The sequence below is a fragment of the Rhipicephalus sanguineus genome, chromosome 8, assembly GCF_013339695.2.
Source record: "Rhipicephalus sanguineus isolate Rsan-2018 chromosome 8, BIME_Rsan_1.4, whole genome shotgun sequence".
NCBI lineage: Eukaryota > Metazoa > Arthropoda > Arachnida > Ixodida > Ixodidae > Rhipicephalus > Rhipicephalus sanguineus.
In genome coordinates this window covers 120,837,155-120,861,402 of record NC_051183.1, presented here as the reverse complement: position 1 = coordinate 120,861,402, position 24,248 = coordinate 120,837,155, and the positions used below count along the sequence as shown (strand labels likewise).

The 24,248-nt window shown below is 48.1% G+C and overlaps 1 long non-coding RNA gene across 1 annotated transcript in view; it reads right to left on the bottom strand.

Annotated features, from left to right (window-relative positions):
- LOC125759597 (uncharacterized) overlaps positions 1-16,724 on the bottom strand; it is a 162,957-nt gene extending 146,233 nt beyond the window's left edge. The window contains exon 1 of the long non-coding RNA XR_007417223.1: positions 16,673-16,724. This is a non-coding gene — a long non-coding RNA (uncharacterized LOC125759597). The remainder of the gene's footprint in view (positions 1-16,672) is intronic.
- Between the last annotated feature and the right edge of the window lie 7,524 nt (positions 16,725-24,248).

Genomic DNA, 24,248 nt, shown 5'->3' with positions numbered 1-24,248 from the left:
GAAGACAGTCGAGAGCGTAATCAATTCGGGGTACAGGGTAAACGTCCTTTTGCGTAGTTCGATTTCGATGGCGGTAATCAACGCAGAAACGCCACGTGTTATCTTTTTTTTTTAACAAGGACGACGGGCGACGCCCCAAGGGCTTGATAAGGGCTCAATAATGCCTTTGGCTAGCATGTTGTTCACTTCTTGAATAACCTTACGCTCTGATGCAGACACGCGCTACGGTCGGCGGTGAATGGGAACAGCATCGCCTGTGTATATCCGGTGCTTCCCAAGAGAAGTCTGGCGGAGTGGTCGATTGTCGATGTCGAATATGTCGCGGTTGGAAACCAAAAGGCGGCTTAGGGCGGCTGATTGCTCATGTTTGAGGTCTGGGGCGATCATGGGGCTCAATGACACGTCGAAGCATGTGGCATCCGGCGGGCGACAATGAGGATCTGAGCACCCGTCTGCTGCAAACGTGGTGACGTGGTCGTCTGATAAGGATCGCAGCGTGGCGACCGAGATGCTTTGAGGTAGCACTTGCTTCGTGAAGCTCTTGCACTTGCACTTGCTTCGTGAAGATATATCCGGTTAGCGGCTACGGTTACAACGAAGTGGGGCACAGTGATGTCGCGCGCCAGAAGGACATAAGGAGCAGGCGTGACGACGTAGTCACCGTCATGCACGGGTGAAGTTGTCGCCAATTCGACAAATGTTATGGCTTTAGGCGGCATGCGGAGGAAGTCTGTGGTACAGAGCTGTTCTGGAGTTCGGGACGGGTATCAGACTGAAGAGGAAGATCCAAGCAAAGAGTACCAGCGGCACAGTTGATCAGAGCAGAATGAGGTCATGAGGGCGATTGTTGAGCACCGTAAACAGGACGGAAACGGGGCGGCCGGCAAGGCGAGCTGCGCACATTCCAGTGACGGCAACAGTACCGCCATCGGCAACGCGTGCGGCTTTAGTTGTAGCATGCTTGAGTACTTTTTTGAGTCGGCGACAGATATGAGCACTTATTATGGACACCTGTGCTCCAGTATCGATTAATGCCGTCAAAGAAATACCGTCCGCATGCACAGCAATTAAGTTCTTGTTCGTAGAGAACGTGAACGCAGGATTTGGGTCATACGAAAATGGTGCAGCACTATCTCCAGGAGCTGCACGATCTAGTTTTCGGTCCAGGATGATAGGTAGTGTGGCGGCGAGGAATAGCAATAGTAACAAGAATCGGCTCCTCAAGGCGACAATTTAGCCGTATTCACCTAATTTATCGAATGCTAGCACGACGAGTTGGAGAACACCCGCACACAAGACCGCGCACTCACGCACACGCCGGCACGTACGCACGCTGGCGTACGCACACGAAAAAGATGAAACTTCAGCCAACAGGCAATGCTTGCATGATGTATGCTAGAATAACGTGCGAGCAATTTCTTGAGTGCAGAGTTAGAAGTGAACAGTGCATTCCCTGTGCAGCTCTGTGTACTCTAATTGGATCACCTGGGGGCTCTCCTAGACGCCATTAAAAATGTGTGCCCATAGGTATTCGATCATACAGTACCGTTGCTGCGTACTCTGGAGATCACGCATAATTTATACGAGTGCGGCCATTCTTTGTTTACACGTAGCACTAGCACACAGGTGTCGTGGAAGGTTCCCGCGATGCACCACCTAGGACGTTTTACTATACTGGGGAGAAACCAAAATACAACACTGAACTTGATAGGCGATTTGTTGCTGCGTCTTTAGTATTCCACGGAAAGCATAATAACCAAATAGGTAATATCGAAGCAACAAGAGCTGAAGGAGTTCGTGCGCTATCAGGGTGCTTGCAAATGCCATTATAACGAACGAAATACGCAAGAGAAGTCCCACGATCCACTAGAGGACGATAGCCAATGAACATCCCAGCACTATCCTTATGTTTGCTCTCACTTCCTCCTACCAGCGAAGGTGACGATGAAGCGTTCACATTGTGCCTGAAGCACGGTGAGGCAACAGCAGGTTCTGTGCACACCTCTGTTAAATTAGCGTGTTATAAAGCGCGCGCGGCCGCTTTCGAGCAGCTGCGAGACAGAACAGCACGAGCCACGCGCCCAACAAGCGCGAAAGACGAAAAAAAAAACAAGCATCAAAAGACGCCGGCGCGCCGCATTCTCCTCACCCACTCGAGCCAGACGCAGTCAACACGATCAGACGCCCGGCAAAGCCTGGATCTTTCTAGAAGGAGGGGGTGACGCATCCGCGAGCGATGCCGCCGCGATTCGAACCTACGAGAAAGCTCTCGCCCTTTCCCCAGGCTTAACTGTATTACGCGCCGGAGAACACTCCCGACGCTTCTAGAAACCGGGGGAGAAGGGATAAAAGCGTGCGACGACGAGCAGTCAGGAAGTCAGTGAAGAGTCGGAGAAAGTCAGTTGAGAAGTCAGTGAAGGAGTGGCCCGGTGATGTTGAAGTTACGCTAAGTGTGGCTCCGTTAGCCAAAGAAGACGTGTTTATGATGGTGTGTGGTCAGTCGCTCGTCGATCTGGAAGAATCCGATGACGACACCGTGTGAGCCGTGACAAGTCACGACGACGTTTGAGCTACGACGATCAACGCTGGAGCTGGCGTGAGTGTTTCCTTGAAGAGAAGCATTCGTTTACCGTCCAAGTATTGTGGACTGCATACGCCATTATCTATTCAGGACTTTAACTGTCGTCGAATAGTTGTAATGCATGCGATTGCATTTGTAGCGTGTGATCTGTTTGCTTAGCTCCCGTTGTGTAAACACCATCTGAGTTATATTGTGAAGCTGTAACTGGTACCAGCCGAGCGTGCACGTGTATGTGTTATTTGTATTGCCTTAACTGAGAATATATTTCGTTTTCGTTTGTGTTGTCGACTCTCGGCTCTGACTCGGTCTTTGGACCACAACCGGCGTTCGCTGGCGCACCAAAGGACCAACCCTAAATTGTCCGCGCTTTCGTGGTGCGTTTTCGGAGGGCTGTGACGCCAGCCCTTAGAATCCGCCCGGCGATTGCAGTCCCCATTAACGGGATTAGTGACAATTATTCTTGCGTCCGCGACACAGGACCCTTTTGGTGCACAGTGTGTCCAAAGTAGGGAGAAAGAGCCTTGAGACGTTGATAGTGCTTGCGAACGATTTTTGTGTGTTGCACCGAGTTCTCGCTAACCTGTGTGCAGAGAGTGTTTTGTAATTCGAAGTTAGGCAGAGGTTTTGTGCACGCGGCTAGGTTATCGTTGACGGGCATCATGGATCTTGAGAAGTTAGTTGCCTTTGGTGAGAAGATGGGTCTGTCTGGGGCCGAACTACGAAAGTGGGTTAGCCAAAAGGAAAAAGAAGAAAGAGAAAGAGCTAAGGAAGAAAGAGAGATGAACGAACAACAGCTGAAAGCCGAGCTGGAACGAGAGAGGTTGGCAGCTGAGAGGGAGAAAGAAGAGCGAGAGGCTAAAGAGCGACAGCTGAAGGAAGAAAGAGAGCTGGAGAGAGAGAGGCTAGCAGCTGAGAGGGAGAGAGAAGAAAGAGAGGCGCAGATGGCTGAGAGAGAAAGGCAACGGCAGCACGAATTGGAACTCGAACGGCTCCGTTTACAGCAGCGCATAGAGACTCCCGTCCAGGCTAGAGTGGAGAGCAGCGAAAGGGAAGATCATAGCTTTCGTTTGAACCCAAGAAAGCTGCTTGTGGCGTTTGATGAGAGGAAAGATGACCTTGATGCATACCTGCACAGGTTTGAGACGATAGCTAGAAGCCAAAATTGGCCGGAGCAGCAATGGACAACAGCTTTGAGCACTTGCTTGAGTGGCGAAGCGCTCAGTGTGTACGGTAGGCTGACACCTACCGATGCAGCTAATTACGGAAGAGTAAAAGCTGCTTTGCTGAAGCGATTTCGATTCACCGTGGAAGGCTTCCGTGATCGGTTCCGTACGGGAAAGCCAGCTGATGGCGAGACGGCAACGCAGTATGCCGCGCGGCTCAGCCATTATTTTGACAGGTGGATCGAACTTTCAGAGACGGCACAGGAGTACGGGGAGCTTAGAGAGCTTTTAATCAGAGAGCAATTTCTCACCAGTTGCCACCCGAGCCTGTCGCTGTATCTGAAAGAGAGGAAATCGCTTGACGACATGCTTGAGTTGGCCGATCAATTCTTGGAAGCGCTAGGTGGCACGAATCTGGCCAAAGTAAAAAAGGAGGTTCCTACAGATTCGAAGAAATCGGCACCCGAAGAAAAGAAGAATTGTCAGGATGGCGCTGCGAGATGTTACTTGTGTAACCGACTGGGCCATCGCGCTAACAGTTGTCGGACCAACTTTTCACGTCCCGGGGTGGCGAAATGTTTTAAATGTGGGCGAACGGGACACAAAGCCGACGCGTGCCGCAGCGGGGGAAAGGAGATTCCCCAGGTATCTTGTGTGTATACGCTGCCAGAAGGGTGTGAAGGAGACAACAGTGACCAGTTTGTCGAGCCAAGAAGCGGGAAGGAAATTCCAGTTGCCAATGCCGTCATGACTTCGTACTCGGGAACCTTGGTTAAAGGATCGCCCGTGCTTGCCGGAAAAATGGCGGGAAAGCGTATAACGGTTCTAAGAGATACTGGATGTACCACAGTGATCGTGCGAAAGGAATTGGTCCGAGACAATGAGTTCACAGGCAAGACCAAACCAGTTCGCCTGATTGATCATTCGGTTCGAATGCTTCCCGAAGCCAAGATTGAGATTGAGACCCCTTAACTCAGCGGGAGAGTTACTGCCCTGTGCATGGACAATCCATTGTACGACCTAACCGTGGGAAACGTCGAGGGAGCCCGATCAGCCGATCACCCTGAACCTCTGAAAGAGGAATTGAATATCGATCCACCGTCGATCGAGGAACCCCACGACGAAACGGTCAAGGTCGAAGAGAATACCGCGGCAGTTGTAACCCGAGCTCAATCTAAAGCCCAGTCAGGGCCATTCCAGCCTCTTCTCACGCCCCATTCCGAGGAAGATCCGGCCCAGAATTACGCTGAGGAACAAAAGCAAGACGGGTCCTTAAAAATGTGCTACGCACAAATTGGAAAGGATTTGAAATGCCGTAACAGTAATTGCGCGATAGAGTTCAAGCAAGACGGTGGCCTACTCTACAGGTATTATACGGAGAAAAATGGACGACAGATACGACAACTTGTGGTGCCAAAGAACCGCCGGGAAATTGTGATGAAGCTGGCACACGATGGAATTATGGCTGGACACTTGGGAGCCGAGAAAACTAGGGACCGGATTCAAGAAGAATTCTTCTGGCCCGGAGTCACAGCCGACGTGAAACGCTTCGTGGCTTCATGCGATATTTGCCAACGAACAGTGCCGAAAGGAAGGGTGCCACACGTTTTCCTTGGCAAATCGCCTGTGATCGACACACCCTTCAAGCGAGTAGCTATTGATATAGTAGGCCCTATCCACCCACCATCCGGACGAGGGAACCGCTATATCTTGACACTCATGGATTGCGCCACACGTTACCCAGACGCCGTGGCACTGCCGAGCATAGAGACGGAACGAGTAGCAGAGGCTCTAGTCGAAATGTTCTCCCGTGTCGGCGTACCGAGAGAAATCCTCACTGATAGGGGTACCAACTTTACGTCGGAGCTAATGAAGGAAGTGGCACGCCTTCTGTCAGTGCGGCAGCTTCATACCACCCCCTATCACCCGATGGCCAACGGAATGGTAGAAAAGTTTAATGGCACACTAAAAATGATGCTGAAGCGAATGTCTGCGGAAAAACAAAAAAACTGGGATCGATTTCTGGGTCCGTTGCTATTTGCATATAGGGAAGTACCGCAAGCGAGCCTCGGTTTCTCACCGTTTGAACTACTATACGGGCGACACGTCCGAGGACCTCTGGCGATCCTAAAAGAAGTATGGACAAACCAAGAGCTGGATGACGACCTGAAGACAACCTACCAGTACGTATTGGATTTGCGAAATCGCTTGAAAGAAACGTGTCGTCTAGCTCACGAAGAACTCCGAAAGGCGGGAGCACGGTATGCTAAAAACTACAATCGGAAGGCAAAGGATCGAACATTCAAACCAGGAGATAAAGTCCTCATCTTGCTCCCGACCGACAACAACAAGCTCTTGTTGCATTGGAAGGGACCGTTCGAAGTCCAGGCGACCGTTGGAGACCTCGATTACGCCGTAAGGACACCGAGCGGGTCGAGGATTTTCCACGCCAACCTACTGAAAAGGTACGCAGAGCGAGAAGCGAACCAAGACACACCCAATCAATGCCAAGCCATTGTAGGGGTCATCGACACGGGTGAAGAGCAAGAGATTCCCGTCCCGGAATTCGTGAAAACAGAAGAGATCGAGGATGTTAAAATCTCCCCCAAGCTGACTGTCCAACAAAAGGAGGAGTTGGAGGAAACCATGTCAGCGTACTCCCGAATATTTTCCAACGTCCCGGGCAAGACAGACTGGGTAGAGTGCCACCTCGAACTCACGACGCACACCCCGGTTCATGTCAAACAATACCCGTTACCATTTGCTACGTCGAAGGACATAGACGCCGAGGTGCAGCAAATGAAGGCTCTTGACATAATCGAAGCCTCAAAGTCGCCCTATAATTCCCAAGTGTTGCTCGTGGACAAACCGGACAAAACCAAGCGTTTCGTGGTTGATTTCCGGCGCCTGAATAACATCGTAATCGGAGACTCAGAACCCATGCCCAGGGCGGACGCCGTTTTTGCCAGTGCCGCGAACAAGAATTATTTCTCTAAGCTGGATTTCGTAAAGGGATACTGGCAAATCTCGCTTTCCCAACAATCCAAACCCAAGACTGCTTTTTCAACGAAGTCCGGCCTATACCAGTTTCGATACATGCCCTTCGGCATCAAAACGGCACCCGCCGTTTTCGCCCGGCTGATGCGACTAATTATCGAGGGAATACCCGGCGTCGAGCACTACTACGATGACGTGGTCATAACAAGCGCAACCTGGGAGGAACACCTGTCGTCCCTGAGACAGCTCTTCGTCCGAATTGAAGCAGCAGGATTGACAGTGAGGCCTAGCAAGTGCGAATTCGGAACGGACGAGATTGATTTCCTTGGACACCGCATTGGGCAAAACAAACTTGCGCCACTTGGGAAAACCCTCAGCAAAATCCAAGCCGCACCCGCACCGAAGACGAAGCGGCAGGTACGAGCCTTCCTTGGGTTAACCAGTTACTACCGGGAGTTTATTCCAAATTACGCCGAGATCAGCAGGCCACTCACAGACCTGACCAAGAAGGGCGAAAACAACGCTGTCAAATGGACCGCGACACACGAGGAGGCGTTTACCAAGCTCAAGCAATGCATTTCGAGCCCCCCAGTGCTTCGCCTCCCCGACCTATCGAAGGAATTCGTACTACGCACCGACGCTTCCGACACCAGTCTCGGTGCGGTACTCATGCAGTCGAATGAGGGAACTCTCCACCCTATAGCGTATGCCAGCCGCAAATTACTTCCCCGAGAAGCCTCCTATAGCACCATAGAAAGGGAATGCCTCGCTTTGGTCTGGGGGATGCAGAAATTTAATATGTACCTATACGGGGTGCCTTTCTTGGTACAGACAGACCACCAGCCGCTCCGTTACATCCAGCAAGCTAAACAACTTAACAGCAGGGTTTTGAGGTGGAGTTTGCTTCTCCAGGAGTATCAGTTCAGAGTCGAACATATCAAGGGAGGCGAGAACGTCGGGGCCGATTACCTTAGCCGAATTTGAATTTGAATGTATTTAAAGTGTTTTGAGTATGTTCCATTATTATTACACGTGCCAAATGTTTGGCTAGTGAGCCCAAGTGTCGTTTGCGCAACCTTATGTGTACAATGTATTGATATAATTGTATAATCGTTTAAGTGAAGAGCTTTGTTTTGTGCGTTCGCATTGTTTATATGAAATGTATGATGCTGTGTTGTACCTATGTACTTGTGTTTATCTTTCATATGTAGTAACATTGAAATGCCCTGTGAATTGTATTGATATTTCTATTGTGAATGTAAAGCGCATCTTGTGTGGACTGAGTTATGGACTCTGTATGTGGGACATTTTTGGTTATGTGTATGTGCGCGCTAGTTTGTGTTGTTTGAATATTATGTGATAATATTCTTGAAGTGGGGGGCAGTGTCACGAATTAGCGTGTTATAAAGCGCGCGCGGCCGCTTTCGAGCAGCTGCGAGACCGAACAGCACGAGCCACGCGCCCAACAAGCGCGAAAGACGAAAAAAAAAACAAGCATCAAAAGACGCCGGCGCGCCGCATTCTCCTCACCCACTCGAGCCAGACGCAGTCAACACGATCGGACGTCCGGCAAAGCCTGGATCTTTCTAGAAGGAGGGGGTGACGCATCCGCGAGCGATGCCGCCGCGATTCGAACCTACGAGAAAGCTCTCGCCCTTTCCCCAGGCTTAACTGTATTACGCGCCGGAGAACACTCCCGATGCTTCTAGAAACCGGGGGAGAAGGGATAAAAGCGTGCGACGACGAGCAGTCAGGAAGTCAGTGAAGAGTCGGAGAAAGTCAGTGGAGAAGTCAGTGAAGGAGTGGCCCGGTGATGGTGAAGTTACGCTAAGTGTGGCTCCGTTAGCCAAAGAAGACGTGTTTATGATGGTGTGCGGTCAGTCGCTCGTCGATCTGGAAGAATCCGATGACGACACCGTGTGAGCCGTGACAAGTCACGACGACGGTTGAGCTACGACGATCAACGCTCGAGCTGGCGTGAGTGTTTCCTTGAAGAGAAGCATTCGTTTACCGTCCAAGTATTGTGGACTGGATACGCCATTATCTATTCAGGACTTTAACTGTCGTTGAATAGTTGTAATGCATGCGATTGCATTTGTAGCGTGTGATCTGTTTGTTTAGCTCCCGTTGTGTAAACACCATCTGAGTTATATTGTGAAGCTTTAACTGGTACCAGCCGAGTGTGCACGTGTTTGTGTTATTTGTATTGCCTTAACTAATATATTTCGTTTTCGTTTCTGTTGTCGACTCTCGGCTCTGACTCGGCCTTTGGACCACAACCGGCGTTCGCTGGCGCACCAAAGGACCAACCCTAAATTGTCCGCGCTTTCGTGGTGCGTTTTCGGAGGGCTGTGACGCCAGCCCTTAGAATCCGCCCGGCGATTGCAGTCCCCATTAACGGGATTAGTGACAACCTCCATAGCTGTTCTCTGATGAAGGAGGGAATGATTAGCTTAGATGTTACGAACGGCATGAAGAAGAAACGGCTACAACAGTGGGAATTGTGGAATACCGCTCTATGTGCGTAAACTGGCATGGAGGCCACTGCCGCCACGCTAGCCGGCAGCCACGGAAGAAGACGTCTAAAAAACTGGCCAAGATTAAACAGATGCTTGCGTGCAGAACAAGCAACTAATGAATGGCTAATGATAGGCACGCCATGGCGGTGGCTGTCCCTTGAAATCAAGAAGGCCTGTCTTTGCCGCGGCCGGGATCACTGTTGGTTTCTCGCGACGCACTTTGGTGGTTTCTTTATTCATTTACTCGAAAACTTTATGAAGACAGTGCCTTCTAAAGCCCGTTCCACCAACAATGTATAACGGGGCAAGATAATGTGCGATCTAGATATGCGATAGAAATAAACCACACATTCGAAAGAACTATACAAAAAAAGCTAAAGAAGTAAAGGAGAAAAATATAAAGGCACAAGACATGGAAGTCTGCGCTGCTGTTGCTGCTGCTGTCTAACGGAATAGACTTCCGGTTACGCACTTCCTGTCTTGGGCTCACTTCCGGTTAACAATTCCGGTCTCTTCACTCGGGTTTCGACGCGAAAACTAATAGTAAAAGAAATGAACAAGAACAAAAATAAGATAAAGAAGTAAAAATGAATGGCGCGATGAGGAACACGACACGGCAACTCCAACACTAGAAATGAGGCATTGTCTTTATTTATTCCCAGCTCATCAATAAAATAGCGTAAAGATTTTGTTTTTCAAGTGAGTGTCCATGCTGTTTTCACATTTTAGGAGGGTGTTTTCAGTTAAGAACGTCGGTGCATGTCTGACCACCCTCTTTAATTTCGCCGGAAAAATGTACTTTGCTGTCCGAGTTTGCGGACCACGACACCAACCGGGAAAAAATTGCCTTCGTCAAAAATATTCGGAACTCCCCACTGAGGCAGAAGCGCTTTTTGCAAATTGCGTGAAAATGGGATTTTGACGAGATCCTACAAAAAGCTATTCGAGCTCAGGATATCAAACTTTTCTTGACATATTATGACAAACGTACGTGTACAAAATATTGTTACCTTGCCGTCTTGAGGCCCTTGTTTTAAGAAAGAAATCTCAATTATGGCACATTGTTGAACAATCACTAATTTCTGATTTTGTTCCTCTGCGTGTATAATAGCCAGAATTTTTTCAAATATTTTCCACAGTGTTGTCACACATTAGGTTAACAATTCTGTGAAGAACAAGTGCCGGGAATGACGTCCAAGGCAAACTACAATTGCTTAAATAAGAGAATGGCTCTAAAATTTGATAGTTGGAAAATCGATTTCAAAGATGCCTCTTTCGATTTTCATTAAACTCCCAAAAATTAATTCTAAGGGCGTGTTCTAACCTAATATGCAAAATCATGTCGCATTATTTTTGTGAGATCTAAGTTACGAAGACACCAAAGTGGCCAGAATAACGTTGACGCCGAACCACGTAAATGAGCGAGCATGTAACTATAGCCACCATTCTCATTATTTTTAGGTCGTAATTATCTCGCCTCGCATTCACGAAGCAAGAAATTGACAGGCAGGTTTTGACATGAATAGAGAGTTTTAATGACGCGTCCTGAATTGCTTTGAATAAAATATTCCTAATTGATATGACAAAGATATCAACCCGAGAAAAAAAATTTTCTTTGTCCGTTTCGAAGTTGCGGCTGAGGCTGGTGCAAAACTGTTAAGAAAGCTGTTCGTAGTCCGACAACGACATACACGTGGAGAACCTGTGGCGGTGTCATCGGCGCCGTCTTTTGCCGTACCATTCATTTGCCTCTACTGCGCGGGTTCACCGTGCCGCCGTTGCTTTGTCGGTGTCGCAGCGTGCTCTGCGACCACCTCGATCTGTCATGGACAGAGACGGACGTCATGGGTAACTTGACCTGCTATGGACAGCTGATCTCCACTAGGAGGTCAGTGGTGGCAGCGATGTTTTTGGCCGGGCGTACGCAAGTCCCCGGTGACCCGGAGACGCATGTACTTGGGGCTTCGCGCATGAGCGTTACCACCACCCCAACGTCTCGAGTGCGCAAGCCGCTTGGGTACCCAGCAATAAACTCTCTAATATCAGGACATGCCTGCTGCGTACGTCATGAAACCCTTTCCTACAATCACGTGTGGCGCATACTTGCATACCACAGCCTATGGTATCCGGGTGCGCGCCACAGTTAATTAGCTGCTATATTAATCCTGGACAGCGAATGTAGACATTCAAAACTTTATAAGGCACCGCGAGGATTAAACAACAAGGAGACATGCCGTTTGTTATAATTGGCGATTTTAGGGTAGCATATCGACGCTTACATATATGTGCTTCTACGACTCAACAAGCGATAGTCTGGCATAGCTCATCCCAGCACTAATACTCCAACGAGTGCGCCTTACCCTTCTTTCCATAAAAGTGACACCTCTGCTGTAACGTCAGACAACGAGCTACCCCCCTTTAGACGCCAGTGTAGTAAACGTGCCCACAATATGCACAAAACAGCTCAGACGTCGATATCACTCGTAAGACTTGGCTCAAAGTGCGGCATAGTTAGCTCCTCGCTGAATGTTTCGCATGAAATGGGTTCCCACCAAACACGGAATCAGCCGGAATACCTTTTTCTGCGGCATTTGTCATCGAGACCTACAATATATCCTGCATTCACCGATACCGCATCTTGTTGTCAGTGTGTAAAGATAACATAACCACGTGCGAATTGTAGAACACCAAGGTTTCGATATATTTCAGTACGTTTTCGAAATCACTGCAATTTTATTTGGGCGACATCCTGTAGCAGCTGACTTCGTGTCTGTATTCCTAAGTTGAAGCTTCTCTCATATATTACATATTTCTTAAATAAGTTCTTTCTTCGAAAACCCAGTGGATGTCATGCAATAGTAAACGCATCACAAAGAATCATTAATATCGTTTTGGATATACATGCTTCATTCATTTATGCGCCCGAATAGCCCTTGAGCGCGTTACGTAGAAGGGAAGGCGGAGGATTGCTATGGGGTTATGCTACTAAGTAAGCATTTAAAGCAATAAATAAAGGACAACAATTGTTGCGGTTTCACGTCCTAAAACTACAATATGATTATGAGAGACACCGTAGTGGAGGGCTGCGAAAATTTCGACCACGTGGGGCTCATTAAAGCGCAACTAAACCTAAGTACATGGGCCTCAAGCACCTTAGCCTCCATCGAAAATGCTGGCGCCGCGGCCGGGATTCGATTCCGCGATCTTCGGGTCAGCAGTCAAGCACCATAACCACCAGAACAACATGGCTGGTTAAGACAACAACAAGGTTGTGTGCCGCGACAGCATGCTAAACAAATCAAAATATAATGCAACGTAATACGAAATTTCATACGTGTGCTAGTACAAATGCTACATTGGCTAAGAAAGCGCGACAGCACAATATGTTATAACACGATCTTTTATAAAACAAGGCAGCAGAATATGCAGGTTTTATCAAAGCTTAACTCAACAATCGAAACCAGGAAATTAGCAAAGTACAGTGACTCCACTCCTGCGCCAACTGCGCCAAAGTGCGCCAAATTGGATTCACTGCGCCATCCTGGTATGCGCCAAACTGCGCCAGGGGCTCGAGTTCTGGGGCGTTTCTCACGGCAATCGCACCACCGGCGCGTCAAAACATGTGCAGCTTGATATTGGGGCCGCCAATGCCACAACAACGGACCAAGAATTATTTTGCTGAATAACCAGCGCTCGCGCGTGCGTCCCGAGTAGGCGACGATGCCATGCACGGTGCCGGCACAGTATGTGTTGTGCAAGTCGGCTCGACGGCAAAACGCGCGCTCTGCGGAGGATGGCGACGTCTAGGCCAATCGGTAGCGAGAAAGTGCGGCAGCGATTCATCGGCGGACGTCGTCCCTTCCAGAAACGCTGCTGATAGCTCGTTTGAAGGTCGCACGGCACGCGATTAAAGGAATCTTAATCGCGTGCCGCTAACATGTCTGTCAGCTCTGTTTCTGGACATCGCGGAATGAAGTCTGGGCAAACCAGTAATAGATATATGGAACAATATCGAACTTTCAGCGCTTTCGACTGGGTGCTGCGAACACAAACCACTTTTTACACAAAATTTCACCAACAGAGAGTCCGGAATGCGCATGCTGACACGTGGATGAAGATATACAACATATTTTATTCGAATGCCTACGATACCAGGACGAAGACAGCTAGCACGAAACCTAATGGCACTGGACCGTATGCCCTTCAGCCTACGAAAAAATGTAGGTCCATGACCAACACATACCTTGCGAAAACGTGCACAATCATTAGTCAAGAAGCTCCTGAAGGGAGTGGCATACTTGGAAATTATTGAGAAAAACTTTCTACAGCTGATTTTATACATACATTTTGACCGCATGTGTCGCTTCATGTGCGAACTCATTTTGTATCCATATGACTGGAATTTGCGAATTTCAGTTCTGGTATGTGACTGGATGTTTAGTGTTATTTACAGCATACGCAGTGTTCGACTGATTAGGTGGTGGTGGTGGTGGTGATGTTGCAGCAGGCGGGCTTAGCCTGGCATGCATGGCCGGCAATTGTTCCGCCTGAGTATCTCCTGAATTGTAGGGGTATGTCACCAAGTGTTGAACAGCCCAGTGTCTCGCAGGAAGACCAACAAGATTCGTTGTACGCTCCTCCTCGTTGCCGCGGACCCTTCAGGAAAAATGACGTCTTCAAATGTCCGGTGCCTATGGCAACCTTTTTGCAAGGTGCGGACCATCGATGCTCTTTCCACATCGAACTGCGGGCAATGCCAAATTGTTGCCAAATATTGCAGTATCCCCGATGTCACCGCAGAAGGCACAAAACGGGGAAGCGTATCGCCCAGTCTTGAATGACCAAGCCGGGGTGTATGCGGATCCGGTTTTGATGCGGTACAACAGCGTCGCTTGTTCACGAGAAAGTCCATGGATTACACATGCTTGGTGCGGAAACTTGTATATCGCCTTGAAATGATTGCGTATCGCATCTTTGTTGTTCTGGAAAGTCTTAGGAGTTCTTACTTTTGGAACAGATGTCCGCGCTTCGCATGCAAGGGCATCAGCCATTGCTTTCATTGCCAGCGTGGGATGGGATCCACTGAAACTTAATATTAAAGCTCTTGCCAATTATGTGTTTAATGAGCATCAGAGAATACCTGGTGAACTTTTCTTGAAGTAGGCGACGATGCAGTCTTTGTAGCGCTAACTTGGAGTCCGTCAGCACTACAACATCTCGTGCAGAAAAGGACCGCAATTTTCGCAAAGACGCGGTGATTGCAGCGCTTTCTACCATTGTGGACGAAACCACGCAATCGAGGCGGCCCGACCATGACACGCCAAGGCAGGGTTTGCAGAAAGCCGCTGCGCAGCTATCCGTTTGTGTGCACACTGATCCGTCTGTGTACACTTGTACGTGGCCGTGGTACATGGTGCTCAAGTGGTCCAGCACAAGAAACTTTGCTTCCGCGACTGGAATGGTGCGTTTCGCTGGTAGCTTGGGTACGCTGAAGTTACAGGCAACATCCACAAAAGACCATGGTGGGTCCATAGGGCGCCGTTTAGGCAATTGCAAGCCTAAATATTGAAATGTATTCAACGCCGCGTTGAAATGTGAGCCAGTTCTTGCTCTTAGCCGCCGGAGAAGCGCCGTGCCTGCGAAGGACTCTCCCAGCCTTGACAGCTGCGTCAATAAGGCCTGAGACGCCAAAAGGCGGAGCGAAAGAGACTCGGCTTCATTGGTGACCTTCTTGTTTGAAGCTGCTTGAGGAACTCCCATCGCCATGCGAAGACCCTTTCTGTGCACTGCCTCTGAGCGTTCGAACTGGCTCGGTGATGGTGATATCAGCGGCAGCTGATAAAGAATACGGCTTGTTATGAGCGCAGCATTCAATTTAAGCATGGACATAGGATTGTTACCCCAACGTGCCCCTGTCAGGCGACGAAGAGCGTTGATCCTTTGCACTGACACAGTGACTATACCATCAACCGCACGCCGCCATAGTAGCTTGTTGTCGATGGTGACGCCCAGGAAACGGACACTCGTTGCAGAACGAATTGAGTGGCCTCGAATATTCAGCGACAGACGTGTTGACTTCCGTCTCACTCCCGGGAATAGCATGAAGGCCGATTTTTCCGCTGATAAAGACAGGCCAATTGTCGACAAGTGACGTTCAATGATTGAAATGGCGCCCTGTGCTATCCCGGCCAAACGTTCGTGTTGCTACCCTGAGATCCAAATGCAGATGTCATCGGCGTAGATGGATATTTTAACTGCTTTCAAAGCTAAGTTCAGAGTGTCAGGAAGGCTGGCAATGGCAGCGTTAAAAAGCAAGGGAGAGAGAACACTTCTTTGTGGGACGCCGAGGGAAACGCGTCGCTCTTCGCTCGTTACATTTCCAAGCTTAACCCAGACACAGCGGTCTCTGAGAAACTCATGTACGAACCGAAGAGCATTTCCCGACACACCCATGGCTTGGAGCCCGTTGACGATGCCTGCCTGAAGCACACAATCATATGCCTTGGCAACGTCCATGAAGACGGCGAGTGTCATACACGATGGCCATCGTCTTCTTTGCTCAAGGTACCAAGTTGTGTAAAGGGGTAAAGGGGGTTGTGTACCAGATCCCCCTTTCGTGTGGCAAAACGTACGTGGGCCAGACTGGCCGCTGCGTCAACATCCGTCTGCGCGAGCACCACAGCTCTTTAAAATGTGCTCCGTCGTCAAATTTAGCCTTACATTGCCGTCAGTGTGGTTGCGATCCGCAGTTTGAACTAACCTCCGTTTTATTTCGTCACAAGGTACAATTAACTCGTGGGATAACTGAGGCTTGCATCATCGAGAGGCAAGGCACCTCGTGCGTAAGCCAGCCGTCTCTACACCTACACGATAAGGAACTATCATTCCTTAGTGTAGCGTCCTAATTTCGCGTCAGTACCTGATGTCGCGCGTGGAATCAAAAAGAGTGTATGGAATTTTTTGTTTTTCTAAATGAGTGAATCTTTTGTTATTTTGGGGGTGTGTTCGCCGTCCGACGCATGTGGTATTCTGCGCAGTAGTACGAATGGTTTTTTTCTTGTTAATCTAAAGAGTTGTCGTATCATGAGCCGATAGTTGAGATCCTTGTGATTAGTGGTGTATATATTCTTGCGTGTCCCAAAATAAACGTGGTTTGAAGTTAGCGCTTGTGCTGTCTACGTCTCTATCTTTTGTTCCGTGTTTTTGCGTTACCCAGTCGAAGTAATAATAATATCTGGGGTTTAAAGTCCCAAAACCACGCTATGATTATGAGAGACGCCGTAGTGGAGGGCTCCGGAAATTTCGACCACCTGGGGTTCTTTAACGTGCACCTAAATCTAGGTACACGGGCCTCAAACATTTTCGCCTCCATCGAAAATGCAGCCGCCGCGGCCGGGATTCGATTCCGCGACCTTCGGGTCAGCAGTCGAGCGCCATAACCACTAGACCGCCGTGGCGGGGCTACCCAGTCGAAGTAATGTACCAAGTTAATCTAGTACATATTAATCCTTCCATCAACTTAGGTGCGCATGATGTACGTAATACTGGTCGATATGATGCTAGGCTCGCAGGATCCTTTCCGGACTTAAGGACTGGCACCACCCATGCTGTCTTCCAAACAGATGGCATCTCTCCCGTGCTCCACACATGATTAAATATGTCCAAGAGGGCCCTTTTTCGCCCATATGACAGATTTGTAACCATCTGATTGATGATCAAATCGGGACCCACTGCACAGCGTCTCCTTAATTTGCTAAGTGCCATATCCAGCTCTCGAAAGGTGAATGGCGTATCCATAGTGTGAAATAAATGAGATGGCAGAGGAATCGCCGCTCCTGCTGATCTGCCAGACGTGTATACGTCTGCGAAATCCTCTGCACGGCTTTGCAAATTTTTCCCTTGTTTCAAAGCGAGTGCTTCGAAAGGCCTGTGTGAGCGGATCCTCCCAGAAAGACTATTTCATCATTATCATCATCCTGTCTAAGCCCACTGCAAGGCAAAGGCCTCTCCCATGTTCCGCCAATCAACCCGGTCCTGTGCTTTCTGCTGCCACGTTATACCTACAAACTTCTTAATCTCATCTACCCACCTAATTTTCTGACTATTTATTACTGCCCATATCCTTGTCAAGGATGTAAACGTTGATAAACTCTCACAGAAAGCGGCCCATTGAATTCGTCTTAAATTTTTTTTGTGTGGCGACGGATCGCAGCGTTTATCCTGCTATATTCAGTTTTCGCAGACGGATTTCCTTTTTTTCTCATGAGTTTCCGCTCCGCTCGTCTGCGTGCTGCGCAGAGGTTCTTTAATTTCAAGTCAGCAGCAGGGAAATGATCGGGCAGTTTCAGCAGTGAAGTTGCCGCTCGCTTGCTTTGCAACATATCTGCAAACAGCTCACCAGTGGATTCCTCCAACGCTTCTCTGTAAGTGTCCCAGCGTGTCACATTGCAGAATTGACGACCAGCAGTCCGAAATCCCAGGATATTGGTGAAGATGGGGTAATGGTCGCTGCCCATCCTGTCTGGAGCCGTGGTCGTTGATACCAGGAGGTCCGTGGAGTGAAGTACAAGGTCTATTGCACTCCATGAATCTGGTGGCCTCAAAAATGTAGGTTTCCCATCGTTCGCCACACATAAGTCAGCAGCGTCCGCAGCTGCTAGAAGTTCCTTGACTCCAAAATCAACACTCTTATATCCCCAGAGCGGATGATGCGCGTTAAAATCACCACAGATTAGCCGAGTGATTAAATATTATGTGAACTATAGTGTTGTGTGACAAGACTGTACCTTGTGTGTGTGTGTGTGTGTGTTTCCCCCTTTTTTATATACATGGACTATATAGGATCTCCGGCTAGCTAATCTTTCACGTATTTTTTTTCGTTTCGTTGCTGTGACTTTCCCGTGTGCTATCATCTGTGAAAATGAGTAGCCGGCGCTAGACAAAAGTGCCAAAATATCCTGAACACTATATAATTAAAAATACATATATCAAATTTTCCGTGCTCCGCTTCCATAAAAGACCCCGTAAACGGTGGGAATGCGTTGAAACTTTTCCTCAAATATGTTTTATCCATGGATCTTCATCCAGAAGAGCTTTTTCGTTATTACTTCCACCAACACATCCAGGTTTGTAATCGCTCTCGCGCTGAGTACCCCATAAAAGGCTCTGCCCTTCCGAGCTCGTGAGTGCTAGGGTCCCAATTCGAAGTTTTTGCTTGCCTTTTTTTAAATGACGTCTTAATAATAATAGCATGCCTTCTGGTCGGAGTAGCCGCAATTCGGTTTTAATGTGTGCAGCCGTCAGTAGGGGGTCCGTCGCTGACGGCCCTGGCGTCGCAAGGCCCACTGTGATGCGGCTACGCCACATTACACGTCCACCCCTCGTTTTTCAGGGTCAATAGCTGACGGTAAAAAAAATCTCAGTTTCGCTTAAGGGCGAAGCAATGAATGCAATACCAACAAATTTTATTGTTATACGAAGTAAGGCTAGCAGCTAACTCTTTTGCATCCGCCTCGCATAACTCAACAAGACGCTGGTTTAAGGCAATATGGCCGTTCCAGGGACTGAAGTGCTTTTCGGGCTGGCAGTCCTCTAAACACGAAGTAAGCGTTGAGAGCACATAAAGTTTACAAGCCATCTCCTGATGCTGCGAGATAGCGCGCGCGCCATGGACCTTCGAGCGACGCAACATCCCCCCCCCCAACCCGTCTTTCCGTCCCTCCCCTCCCCTGGTGTCCCTTCATGCTCCTTACAAAAGACGGGCGAGGCGTTTCCTATCTGTTTGATGAGCAGTGGACGGCAAGCCTCGCACGCGGGTTAATGTTATCGCATGCGCCCTCCGTGCGACGGAGACGGGCGGCTCGTTTCATCTCCGCTTCAGCCGCGTTCATCACCGGCGCTCGCGAGTTTTTACTCGCGGGCAAAACATACGATGTGTGCAATGATGCTATCATTTTAGACTTTATACGGAAAATGACGGCGACAGGACGGCAAAAACACCGCGGAGAATTTACATATAATTTCTATCACAATAAAAAGAAAAAGAAGTTGAGGAGCTATTCCACTCTGTGAGGTGGATGAACATGCAGCGAAGCTCTTTAGCGCACGGCGCAGAGGTGACATGGGGGAGCGCATTTTCGTATGTAAGGCCAGGTTGTTAACGGCCAGGCTGTTAACGTTGAATTCGCAATAATAATGCGAAAACCTTAGATGCCTCATCAAAGGCGAAAATTTTTTATTTATTTTCGTCATACTGCGGGCCGAGGTTGCCGGCCCAAAGCAAGGGAGGCATACATATACCAGCATTAACATGAACAAGCGTATCCAGAATTTGCACATTCATAAAAAAGGCTTAGTACACAAACGATTGCTTGTGCAAGCGGCACTACAGTGACGCATTCATAGGTAAAGTTACAAACAGCACACTAATGGAAAAGCGCATAAAACAACCAATACTTCAGGCACGAAAAACACACTGGTATCATAGATTCACTGACAAATCTTCTTCTTGACAATGATGAAAATCGGGTGCTTGAACGACGAAGTCTGGTAGCTTATTCCATTCCGATATTCCATTGCGATATGTCCGAAAAAAACTATTATAGAAAGCAACTGTACGAGCAAATATAGACTTCAAAGCATGGGTCGATGTGTGACGCGTTCTTCTGGGCGTCAAATGCCCTAGAAATGACGGTAGCGTTATATTTACCCTTTGCACAGAATGCTCTGCAGGAGAGATAAACGGGCCACGTGTCTCCAGGGGCGTAATCTGTTTATTCTGCATTAGCTCTGAGTTAGCCTCGTGTCTCCTATACTTTTCAAAAATAAAGCGAACCGCTTTCCTCTGAATGCCCTCGAGCTGGTGAATGTCTTTTTGTATGTGGGTACCAAAGCGCGCATGCGTATTCTAGTTTTGGCCTTACAAATGTGAAATACGCCAAAAGCTTGATATTAGAAGGCGTGTCCTGAATTTGACGTCTAAGAACGCGTAGTTTACGAAACGCCGAGGAGCTAATATCTGTTATTTGAGCCGTTCACGTTAAATCGTTGGTCAGTGTGACGCCTAAATACCGGTATTGCGTAACCTGCGGAATCACTGAATGATTAAGGCTGTACTCGAATACGCTCAGTTCCTGTTTTCGCGAGATCCGGATTAGCATTGATTCTGAAGCATTTAATTGCATTTTAGAGTCCCCACACCAGTGATCTATTTTCAATAGTGATTCCTGGAGAACTTCGTGGTCGCTAGTTGAATTTACTTTTTTGAATATAATACAGTCATCTGCAAATAACCCTATGCTAACTGTTTCGGGTAATACTTCTCTTATGCCGTTCATGAAAATAAGAAATTCGGCGTACAAACGGAATGTCCTAGCCATATGCAGCTGTGCTCTAAAAGGAAACCGAAGTTTTTTCGATCATGCAGTCCCCCGTTGAACGCCCTTTCGACACTTTCGAGGCAGCTCGACTTGAAGCGGCTCTCCACCTTCCAGGCAATCCAGTGCATGCGCAAACGATAGTCTGGAAGAACTGCGAGAATGCACTTGCTACAGCAGATAGAGGCCTCAAAAAGAGGGGAGTATCGAAGGAGGTTGGCTTTTTTAGGCTAGCAATGTTACGTCATGTTGCACCGAGCAATACGATCGATCGAGAAGAAAAAGAACCTATCTTTCGCCTTGGAGTCGTCACGCAGGGTCACTGGCTTACATCATACCAGTGAAAAGATCGCAAGGCGCTGCGACCTCAGATGAACACTCACGCTTACATTAAAATGGAAGAAAACTGTCTTATAGGACTGATTGCCAATTTTTATGGTCCTTATTTTTCTAGAACAATGAAAAGCTTGCAGGTCAGAGTGTCTAATCACAGAATGGTAATGTGGAAAATGTTGTGAAACGTTGTAATAAGAATTTTTCCATCTGTGGGGAGCATGAAGTCTTGCACAGAAGTGACAACACATGGTGCGCACGAGAGCGGTTCGTGTTTGAGCGTGACGGTTTACTGCGCATGTGCTGCTGCTCTACATTGCCCACTGGCAGCCACGAAAGCAGCGCTGCTTCTGACCGTGCAACTCGTTTTACCTCTTAACCAGCACTGAACAGAGCAGAGACAGATAATGATATACATACTCCAATTTTCAAAAGTAACGATGACGCGCATAATAGCATCTGACTGCGCACAGCGTGATCGTCTCCATAATCGAGCTTCAAGCTTTATCCGCTAGGCTGCTCGACGTACTGGTTTTTGTTACTTTTCAGCACAATTTACAGAAATAACTTCTACTCGCAATGTGAAAAGGATGCTGGAATCTGTCACAATATTTCACTATCTTTTTATTTCTACCAGGATCTAATCGTATGTTCTGACCAGTTGTTGGTCCCTTTAAAGTCAACGTTCGCCACTAATCAGAAGTGCCCACGTACACAGCACGATCCAACAGCACACACGTCTCAAGGCTTCAATTTCGGTGTCGGGGGTCCTTTAATTTTTCATCACTGCTATTGACACTTCACTCTATGAAAAACGCAAAGGAAGTTTGATAGCAAATATTGTGTCTCTAAAGTATTCCTTGCAAGTCTCGCAGAACTAGTAAGGACGGACATGGATACACCACAACACACATACAGCTCATAAAAGACTAACTCGTGCAACACAAGACATCAAAAAGCCTCCATAGGTGCAAACAAGTAGGCATATGGCCCAGCACCATTTTACAAAGAGTTATCACCACCTTGTAATAAGATAAAATTAAGAACAAAATTGCATGCCAAGAGCAGCCTTTCAACTTTTCTGCGGTGCGCCAGATCTACACTGAAGGAAGTGGCTTTTGGTGCTTCAGACGTACCAGCCTTTGAAGTAGAAAAAAATGAAAGTTCTGAACAGTAATCTGTTTATGAGGCGTGAAAAGCTCCCTCTGAAAAGCCTTAGTCCATTGCTGTACATGTCGCTCTTTGCGCATGCTAAAATTTACGACAGAGATAACACTAGGCAATTTAAAAGAAAATTTGCAATTCATCAATTAGGAACCTTGCATGAATACATTTAGGGAAAACTCAAAATTTTCAGCATGTCCATTTTTGCGTCTGGCAAACTAATCATGGCCTCCTGAGGAAGTACCATTTCAAACCACAGTGAAGTGTCACACACGCGTGTGAAATAAAACAAATGACCTTAGTATGAAGAAAATATTTCAAAGAGGACTGACACAAAAATTTACGCCGTTATTTTTTGTGTTGCAATAAGTAGCTAAGTAGCTTAAGGCCCACATATCGCGTCTGGAAATTTACTTTTCGCAAGCGCATGATGGTTTATTATTTAGAGACACGTTTAGAGCAACCAGTTATTTTTTCACGAAACGCCTAAGAGGTGGCACCCAGTAAGAGCGTGATCACAAGTACTGCTTGGCCATGTGAGCACACATAACACATGCACTCATGACATATGCCGTGCACAGTATCGTGTGCTTGTGAGCAATGGAGAGAGAGTGCAAGCAAGGATCACAATAGCAGACAAAAACTCGGTTGCTGGATCTTTACATGAACCAGGTTGATACTGATGCGGGCAGGTGCTCCATTTCACGAGCAGTTGCGTAACATGTACATTAAGCTTAATGTTAAGTTACATTCAAGGCTATATTACCTCAGAAGGACGTTTTGCTGGGCGAGTCTGTAATATTCCATTATTAAACGTAGCGCAAATGAAAACGGACAAAGTAAAGTGGTAACATACACAGCGCAGACTATCAACTGAAATTTATTGAAGAACATTCACACATATATACACAATGAACAAGACACGTGATGAAAGAATAAAAACGTGTTTTAGTGACTAGCACTCAAGTAATCTATTTCGATAGGGTGCAACACCATCAATGGCCTCGCGACATATGCTTCACCACATCTGTAGATACAGAACGTTTCCTCAATTTCTGGCTCCGGTTTTCCGTTAAAATCTTGCCAGCACACTTGCTTCAGTCAGCCTGGGCGCGCAGCCGCAGTCCCTACGATGAAGCGAAAGGTTCGAACACGGTGGCCCATTCAAAGAGGCTCTGTGGTCAAATAATCTATTATTTAAGCAGCGCTCTGTCTGCGCGACATAGCTTTTCCCACAGGACAAAGGTATGTTGTAGACCACTTTCTTACCACGGTCAACTAACTTTTCTCGATGCTTGATGTTGCACCTGTTGTTCTCGCAACCTTGCCTCTGTAACTTCTTATGCACCGCCGGGCAAAGCTGGCCAAGCATCCTTCCACCTGAAAAAAACCACATTACACCCATACCTGGCCCCTACATTTTTCAAACGATGAGACACCCGGTGAAGGTACGGAATACAAACAGCGGAATACAAACAGCTGGTTTCAGCTATAGTCATACACACGAACCTGGACGCTTCCAGAACTTGGCTTGCGGCACTTGTCGCGCCCGGCACACGTGGGAAGACCCGACGGTTGCCCCCCATCTCCCGCGATTTTGTATCAATTTTAGACTCCCAAGAATCAGTGCCAGACGAAAATAAACAGTGAAGACTTACAACAGGCGGTAGAACGAATTCCTCGCAAAAATAGCTGCTTCGTATCTACCAGTGGCAACGTACGCAAGTTTGGAAGCTTCCTCATTTTGACAGTTTATTGCGGAGTTCAAACCGGTGGTGGTGGTGGTGGTGTGCGGCGTGACCACCCGTGGTGGTAGTGGTTTGAACAGAAAAAGGCGCCTAATTTCTGCGGCCCGGTCGGGAGCACGGCGCAGCGCCTGCCGTACTGCGCATGCGCAGACCCTTTCTACACACCTCATCTCCACTCCCCTTCTCCCCTTTTCCTCTCCACTTCCCCTATCATCCTCCCCACTCCTCTGAAACGTGGGCTCGACATGCCGAAATTCTCTTAAGCGCAACGCCGCGATGAGCGGCAGCGCATGCGCGTCCCCTCCTCTCTCTTTCCTCCTACGCTGACCCCTCTCGCGCGCCTGTTTACAGCGTCCCCCGCTCGCCTT